This window comes from Schistocerca cancellata, chromosome 5 (genome assembly GCF_023864275.1).
Source record: "Schistocerca cancellata isolate TAMUIC-IGC-003103 chromosome 5, iqSchCanc2.1, whole genome shotgun sequence".
In the NCBI taxonomy this organism is placed as follows: domain Eukaryota; kingdom Metazoa; phylum Arthropoda; class Insecta; order Orthoptera; family Acrididae; genus Schistocerca; species Schistocerca cancellata.
This window is the reverse complement of record NC_064630.1, coordinates 721,928,348-721,938,299: the sequence shown is the minus strand read 5'-3', so window position 1 is coordinate 721,938,299 and position 9,952 is coordinate 721,928,348.

Sequence of the window (9,952 nt, the reverse complement as noted above, 5' to 3'; positions counted from 1 at the left end):
GTTCAAACAGGGATCATGAAGATAAGGTTAGAATAACTACTGCACAGGGGCATTCAAACAGTGATTCTTCCCACACCCCATACATGAATGGAGCAGGAAGAAAACCTAATAACTGTTACAATGGGACATACCCTCTACCATGCACCTCACTGTGGTTTGCAGAGTACGGATGTAGATGTAGGTAGGGAAGATTTAAGTTTAGCATTGCAAAATTAATTGTCTAGCCACATTTTTACATGCTTATTTCTGTCATATATCTTAATGAATGAATCTGTGGGAAATTAAAAAATTAAGTCCCATGCTTCTTTACAGAGCGTAGGGGAACGATGCGGGAGACCCTCACCGCCTTACTAGGCAAGGTCCTAATGGAGGTGGTTTGCCGTTACCTTCCTCCGACTGGGAAATTAAATGAATCCAAATTTAAGCTGCATGTTCATTTTTTACAGTTGAGTTCATGTAACAGTAAAACGTAGGAAATGTGTTGCCATATTAGGTATTAGGGAACTGAAGACAGTACAATGAAAATTAAGGTTTCCATTATCATTTTATTAGATAAAATATGCTTAGTAGAAAGTGATATTCATTTCTGTGACTGATATTGACATTTGTATAAATCAACAGAACATAATAGATGATTGAGTGAATGAACAAATTACACACACTTCAGAGTGGTTTGCAGAGTATGAATATAGATGAAAATGTTACGGGGTGGGAAAGAGTGTCAGGGAAATGGCAGTTGAGACCTGTAGCACACTTGGAAATGAAAACAAGTATTCTGAGATAAACCCGACTGGCTAGCCACGCAGTCTAATGTGCTGTTTCCCCAATGGGAAGACTTGCCGGTCCCCCAACACGAATCCACCTGGTGGATTAGTGTCGAGGTCCGGTGTGCCAGCCAGCCTGTGGATGGTTTTTAAGGCAGTTTTCCATTTGCCTCGACAAATGCGGGCTGATTCCCTTTATTCTGCCTCAGTTACACTATGTCAGTGATTGCTGCGCAGACACTGTCTCCACGTAAATGTACACCATAATTACTCTACCACGCAAACATTTGGGGTTATACTCGTCTGGTATGAGACATTCCCCAGAGCGAAGGGGGGAGGGGGGGGGGGCGTGTCCACTGAGGGGGAGGGGGGCAAACCACACGATAACCCTGGGTTTGGTGGGGGGCGGTGGTGGGGCAGGTGGACTGCTGTGGCCTATTGTACTGTGGGCTTGGGAACCACTGAGGGCTACTGCAGGACGAAGCCACTCCATTGTTTCTAGGTTCGCGGTTCAATACAATACCATACAATACAATTCTGAGATACAGCAAACAATTATTTCTGACAGCATCATGGATCCTTGTGGGGATGCTATCATCCAAGGGAGCAAAATGTGCATATACTTACTATAGTGCAGCGTGTTATCTAATATGAATTCTGCTTGATATTTTACATTGTAATGTTGCATCGCAGAAAATCAAAGTCTGTTCTCAGCCTACTACAATGAGTTTTGTTTTGAATAAATTAGTTTAGTTGACAGTGGTGTGTGTGACATAATAAAGAAATGTAATGTTCACATTGTATACTGTAAAACCATGTCCAATAATTGTTTCATATCTGCTTGCTTGTGTACATTGCCAAAAAAAGCTGTAATATGGTATTTTCATAATTTTTAAGCATATTGGATGAATGAAAATGTGCCTTCAGGATGAGAAATAACGAAATTTTTAAGCTGTTCAGTATTATCAGTGTAAAATTATGAAATATGACCCTCCCTATCAGTTTCAATTTCTTCCTTCCAATTATTTCATCATTTTACGATGATGCATTTTAAGTGAAGTAATACGTAATCACATCTCTAGTGAAATTATAACTTCTGGTCATATTTCTGTTCACTTTGCTGCTGTTTTTAGGCTATTGATTGATAATGAAATGAAGTAATAAAATTATGGCTTCAATAGCCATTTTCATGTACAGCAGAGTTCGTCCTTGTGGACAGTTCCATATGTCATACAATAACACTGTGCAGCCATTGCCATCATTAAAGGTTGAAACTACCAGTGGAAGAGACATCATCTTCACTAAACATTGATAACAAAATGAAGAAGGATAAGAAGAGGAGGAGGAGGAGGAGAAAAAGAAGAGGGGGAAGCGGAGGACGACGTAGTCACCAAAATTCCCGACACAGTGGGAGAAACTATGTTGAGTGGAAAGTAAATCCCCTGACCCAGTGGGGCTCAACTGACCATGCTTTCTCAGCTTTGTTTAAGTATGGATCGTACAATAGGAAACCAAACTGACAACTGTCCAAAAGGATTCCAGGGCGGTGGGATTGAGGTCTATTGTTATGTACCATCCTCAGTACCATATAAACTTGATTCATAATGTTAATAAGATAAAGGAAGCCAGCCATTGGTCATTGACTTACATCATACCCGCCTTTAGTACCTGAGTCTTCTTGTGTAAAAACTTTGTATGGTCACCCACTTCTTATATGATTTGAAACCTGCATTGGATTTATCATTCGAGGTTTCCTAATCATGGAGTCTGCTGCAAATATCTTAGTTGTCTTGATTCTTACAAAATTTGAAAACCTGCTTGCCATAAGCAGCTAGTTCCAACCTGCCTTCTTCCACCTAAATCTAAGTAATTGTACCCTAGCTTCCTCAAAAGTACAAGAAAGACTGAAGTCTTTCTCTTCTGCTCATGAGTGCTTCAAGGGAGTGTGCTAGGTCCACTGCTCTTCTTCATGTTTATTACTCATTTTACACTGCTATTTGACTCCTGTGTGAGGTTCTTTGCAGACAGCTATTTTATTTCTAGGGTAACTTCCACCAATTATCATAAGCAGACGCTCCAGCAACATCTCCACATTGTACAAATGGTTAGTGGACAATAAAATGAAAGATAATGAGTAAAAGCAAATGCATTCCATTCACAAGGGAAAGGCATGCATCAGTGAGAATGTAATCCAGCAGTGGTGTAATTGTTCTCTCTGGTGAATCAACCAAATACATAATTGTTGTAGTAGTGTGAAACGTAAATTCAGCTGAACACATTATAAGTGTTAGTCGATACAGCATTTAGTGACGTGAATATTGAAAAATAGCTGCAAATGTAGAAAAGAATTAGCACACCTAATGCCAGTGCAATCATTACAAGAATATGGAGCCCCATGTTGAGATCCACATCAAACTTACCATTTCATGAAATGCATTGCTAGCCATTACAATTGCAACACACATACATGCAACACACAATGAAGTGGCAAAAAGCTGAGGTATTAATGATTGACATTTGAGATCAACTGCACAGAGTAGACGGGCTTAACACCATCTACTTTCTATATATAAGGAGAGATTATGCGACAGATTTTTCAGTCGGCAATTTAATTTGAATGTTGGTTGTTGAAGGAGAAATTTCTACCTGGAGTAATCAGAATTGGACGGCAGCAGGATCATGGCCTGTTGCTCAGGATGCCACAACTTTCATGCAAATATGGGATCAGTGGTTCCAGAGGGTCATATTCAATGTCCTCAGATGACATACATGTAGTTTGCTCAATCAGACAGGATTATACAACCATACTGTATATCTTCAAGCAAGACAAGTATCCACATGAGGAGTGTGATGCTGCCTGGAGCAGCATGGACTGTCAGCATAGTTACCAACGTTGCAGCTTCCCATGATGCAGCAGGAGAGGGAGGGAGGGGGGTGAGAAAGACAGACAGAGAGAGATGCATCACAACAGTGGTTTAGTTGACTAACAATGGCCACAGGAGTGGTGCCATGTTGTTCTTTCAGACAAGTCCTGATTCTGCACACAGCAGCATGATTGATGTATCTGTGTGTGGAATCTCTGAGGAGCATGAATGTTCCCAAATTACATTTCTCATTGTCATACAGGCCCACCACTTGGCATACCATTGGTTACACAATACAATCACCTCTTGTTTGTATAGCCAACAATTTGGACACATTACAATCCTGAAATGTTATGGCCTCTAGTTGTCCTCCATCTTCAAGGTGTGTGACGTTATCCTTCAGTAAGGTAACACAAGACCACATGTTCCAACTGCTGTCCTAATGTATCTCAATACAGACATTGTTTGACTATTTCCCTGGCCAGCAGGCTCACAAAATCTCTCACCCACATGGAAAATGGCTTCCTGAGACACTGGCAAGCCACCTCTATGATTGGTGAACTCTGGCATAGGGCTTAGCAGCATGGACTGACATACCCATTGACTCAGTGCCCAGCTAGGTTAGAGCTGCTGTTGCTGCCCAAGGTAGTAACTCTGGTAGTAACTCTGTGTAGCAAGTATTACACCCTGTGTTCTGGCAAATCACCTACAAATTTAATTATGTACTCTTCATACTAGTGTGTGCATGTGTAAGAAGTAAGGTCTTATTATTCACTACCCTTCATGGTGTTGAAGTATTAATGGTCACTAGTGTAGCAACAGTTCACTGATATCCCACTAGGTTACATCTATGACTTTAGCTGGCTCGTAGTCTTACTTGAATGATGGGTTAAATAGTCTCAGAAATATTACAACACCACATGAGAAAATCCCATACACACTGGGGTGACAAAAGTCATGGGATAGTAATGTTGTTTTTGTGGTCTTCAGTCCTGAGACTGGTTTGATGCAGCTCTCCATGCTACTCTATCCTGTGCAAGCCTCTTCATCTCCCTGTACCTACTGCAACCTACATCCTTCTGAATCTGCTTAGTGTATTCATCTCTTGGTCTCCCTCTATGATTTTTACCCTCCGTGCTGCCCTCCAGTACTAAATTGGTGATCCCTTTATGCCTCAGAATATGTCCTACCAACCGATCCCTTCTTCTTGTCAAGTTGTGCCACAAATTTCTCTTCTCCCCAATTCTATTCAATACCTCCTCATTAGTTATGTGATCTACCCATCTAATATTCAGCATCCTTCTGTAGCACCACATTTCGAAAGCTCCTAATCTCTTTTTGTCTAAACTATTTATCGTCCACGTTTCACTTCCATACATGGCCACACTCCATACAAATACTTTCAGAAAAGACTTCCTGACACTTAAATCTATAATCGATGTTAACAAATTTCTCTTCTTCAGAAACGCTTTCCTTGCCATTGCCAGTCTACATTTTATATCCTCTCTACTTTGACCATCATCAGTTATTTTGCTCCCAAATAGCAAAACTCATTTACTACTTTAAGCGTTCATTTCCTAATCTAATTCCCACAGCATCACCAGACTTAATTCGACTACATTCCATTATCCTCGTTATGCTTTTGTTGATGTTCATCTTATATCCTCCTTTCAAGACACTGTCCATTCCATTCAGGTGCTCTTCCAGGTCCTTTGCTGTCTCTGACAGAAATACAATGTCATCAGTAGTTCTAATGGAAAGTTGTCTACTCCCGGAGTCTTGTTTCGACTTAGGTCTTTCAGTGCTTTGTCAACCTCTTCACGCAGTATCATATCTCCCATTTCATCTTCATCTACATCCTCTTTCATTTCCATAACATTGTCCTCAAGTACATTGCCTTTGTATAGACCCTCTATATACTCCTTCCACCTTTCCGCTTTCCCTTCTTTGCTTAGAATTGGGTTTCCATCTGAGCTCTTGATATTCATACAAGTGGTTCTCTTTTCTCCAAAGGTCTCTTTAATTTCCCTGTAGGCAGTATCTATCTTACCCCTAGTGATATATGCCTCTACATCCTTACATTTGTCCTCTAGCCATCCCTGCTTAGCCATTTTGTACTTCCTGTCGATCTCATTTTTGAGACGTTTGTATTTCTTTTTGCCTGGTTCATTTACTGCATTTTTGTATTTTCTCCTTTCATCAATTAAATTCAGTATCTCTTCTGTTACCCAAGGATTTCTATTAGCCCTCGTCTTTTTACCTACTTGATCCTCTGCCGCCTTCACTGTTTCATCTCTCAAAGCTACCCATTCTTCTTCTACTGTATTTCTTTCCCCCATTCTTGTCAATCGTTCCCTAACGCTCTCGCTGAAACTCTGTACAACCTCTGGTTCTTTCAGTTTATCCAGGTCCCATCTCCTTAAATTCCCACCTTTTTGCAGTTTCTTTAGTTTTAATCTACAGTTCATAACCAATAGATTGTGGTCAGAGTTCACATCTGCCCCTGGAAATGTCTTACAATTTAAAACCTGGTTCTTAAATCATTGTCTTACCATCGTATAATCTATCTGAAACCTGTCAGTATCTCCAGGCTTCTTCCATGTATACAACCTTCTTTTATGATTCTTGAACCAAGTATTAGCTATGATAAAGTTATGCTCTGTGCAAAATTCTACCAGGTGGCTCCCTCTTTCATTCTTTACCCCCATCCCATATTCACCTACTATGTTTCCTTCTGTTCCTTTTCCTACTATCGAATTCCAGTCACCCATGACTATTAAATTTTCGTCTCCCTTCACTATGTGAACAATTTCTTTTATCTCATCATACATTTCATCAATCTCTCCATCATCTGTGGGGCTAGTCACCATATAAACTTGTACTACTGTGGTAGGCGTAGGCTTCGTATCTATCTTGGCCACAATATTGCGTTCACTATGCTGTTTGTAGTATTTTACCCACATTCCTATTTTTTTATTCGTTATTAAACCTACTCCTGCATTACCACTATTTGATTTTGTATTTATAACCCTGTATTCACCTGACCAGACGTTATGTTCCTCCTGCCACCAAACTTCACTAATTCCCACTATATCTAACTTTAACCTATCCATTTACCTTTTTAAATTTTCTAACCTACCTGCATGATTAAGGGATCTGACATTCCACACTCCGACCCATAGAACGCCAGTTTTCTTTCTCCTGATAACAACGTCCTCCTGAGTAGTTCCCGCCCAGAGATCCGAATGGGGGACTATTTTACCTCTGGAATATTTTACACAAGAGGATGCCATTATCATTCAACCATGCAGTAAAGCTGCATGCTCTCGGGAAAAATTACGGCTGTAGTTTCCCCTTGCTTTCAGCCGTTCGCAGTACCAGTACAGCAAGGCTGTTTTGGTTAGTGTTATAAGGCCAGATCAGTCTATCATCCAGACTCTTGCATCTGAACCTACTGCAAAGGGTGCTGCCCTCTTCAGGAACCACAAATTTCTCTGGCCTCTCGACAGATACCCCTCCGTTGTGGTTGCACCTACGGTATGGCTATCTGTATCGTTGAGCATGCAAGCCTCCCCACCAACGGCAAGGTCCATGGTTCATTTGGGGGGAGGGGGGGGGGGGGAGATATACACATATAAAGATGGCAGTAGTATCATGTACAAAAGGTATGAAAGAACAGTGCACTGGCGGAGCTGTCATTTGTACTTAGGTGATTTCTGTGAAAAGGTTCCTGAGCTGATTATGGCTACATGATGGGAATTAACTGACTTTGAATGCAGTATAGTAATTAGGACATTCCATTTCAGAAATCATTATTGAATTCAACAGTCTCAGATTCACACTGTCATGAGTGTGATGAAAATACCAAATTTCAGGGATTACCTCTCACCATGGACAATGCAATGACCAATGGCCTTCCCTTAAAAAGGAAGCAGCAGCATTTACATCAGTACTAACAGACAAACAACACTGTGTGAAATAACTGCGGAAGTCAACGTGGAATGTACGACAAACATATCTGTTAGGACAGTGCGGCAAAATTTGGCGTTAATGGGCCATGGCAGCAGACAACAGATGTCAGTGCCTTTGCTAACAGTATGACATTGCCTGCAGCGCCTCTCCTGGATTCGTGACAATATTGGTTGGACCTTAGATGACTGGAAAACTGTGGCCTTACCAGATTAGACCCAGTTTCAGTTGGTAAGAGCTGAGGGTAGGGCTCGAGTGTAGTGCAGATCCCACAAAGCCATCTGCCCAGGCTGTCAGCAAGGCACTGTGCAAGCTGATGATGGCTCTATAATGGTGTGGGTTGTTTACACAGACTGGACTGGATTCTCTAGTCCCACTGAACCAATCATTAGCTGCAAATGGCTATGTTCGGCTACCTGGAGACCTTTTGCAGCCATTCAAGGACTCATGTTCCCAAACAACAATGGAACTTTTGTGTATGGCAGTGTGCCATTTCACCGGGCCACAGTTGTTTCCAATTGGTTTGAAGAACATTCTGGGCAATTCAGGTGAATGATTTGGCCACCCAGATTGCCCATCATGAGTCCCATCGAACATTTTGGGACATAATTGAGAGGTCATTTGATGAACAAAATCCTGCACCGGCCACTCTTTTGCAATTATGGATGTCTATACAAGTGGCATGGCTCAGTATTTCTGCAGTGGACTTCCAACAGCTTATTGAGTGCATGCCATGTCAAGTTGCTGCACTATGCTGGGCAAGAGGAAGTTGGACATGATACTGAGAGGTACCTCATGACTTGTCACCACAGTGCATGTGTTCTTTACAAATGTTATGCATAAAAGAACAGGATGGAAAGAATTATTCAAGAAAATTAAATTGTTATATTGGATCACAGACATAAAATCCAGGTTAGGGCTCAAAAAACCATTATTGGAAGGTATTCTTTTATGGAGACGTCAAATAGTGTGTGGAACCAATTACATGCACAAATTCTGCTCCTGTTCCAGACAATTTGTAATTTTAAGAACAGACCTGTTAAAACACTATTGTCTGCAATAATTTTCACACTTGTGATGTGTTGACTCACTTTGAAGCTTAACATTGGTAGGTGACACTCTCGTATTATACCTATAAATAAACCTAGTAATTCTTTATATGGTATATCCTACAGCATCAGGAGATAACATCTTGGCTTGCAGATGTGGTAGACTTTTGTAACAGTTGTGTAAAACTAATTGTTTGCTGGGCAGCTGCTATAGCAACTACTGACGAGAGAGAGTGAGACTGTTCCCCCCTTGTGTTGTTTGCACAGTTGGACTTGTTTAAATGCTAAGCAACTTTCCGTCTTTTCAAAATGTCTTCCCATCGGTTAATACCAAACCTATGGTGATGCATTCTCATATACTATTTTGTCTGTATTGTTACTTAATCACACACTTTTAGAGATCTGACCATTACCACTCAATTCAGATAGGGTCCATTGAAAGCACCATAGGGAAATATATAGAAATAAAATTGTAGGATCCATTAGGTTCAGCTAGCAATGTAAGAGTGGGTACTGACCTGGTAATTGAGGAAAATTTAGCAAGGGCAAGAAAAAATTCTAAAATAGCAGTGAAACTGATAATATGCTGATAGAGAAAAAGGAAAGTCATGTACCTTGTTCTTGTTGTATTTGGTTTCTCTGGATTCATTTATCCCTTACCTTGTTCTCCAACTTCCCTTATGGATCCTGATCCTCAGAGCAAAACGCACGCAAATAGTTATGAGTACACTGAAATACCTTTTGATGCATCCCCATAAAGAAACAAGCGTGGCAAGCGGTTGTGAGCTAAGTGATTATGTTAGTTGCTGGTGAGCACATTTCGACTGTTGTGTTTTCGTGAGTTTGCAGTTTTGTGATGCCTGACCATAAAGAGCAAAAAGTTCTACTTTTAATTTGAGAGAATGGCTGAATAAATGTACTAAACACTGAAGCAACCTTTTGGAGTTAACACTTGAGGTCAGACACATACTTGTGACTGGTATAAGCAAGTTCAAAAAGGAGGGAACACAGAGTGATTACAATAACAGTTCTGATCAGCCATCAACCATCATAATGCCAGGAAACAGTAGAAAGTGAGGGATGTGTCTCTGCAAGATCATAAACAGCCCACACAAGACTTGTGGAACACATTGGAAATACGTTATGTTACAGGTATTATGTTAGAAGAACTTAACATGAAAATGGCTGTGGTGATGTTAATACCTAGACATAGTGTCCAATGGTTAGCAATTATCAAATTCAAGGTCTTCTCCAGGTTTTTCAAAGCAGGTTACTTTTGTATTAAATTTGACACTAAAACATCCTT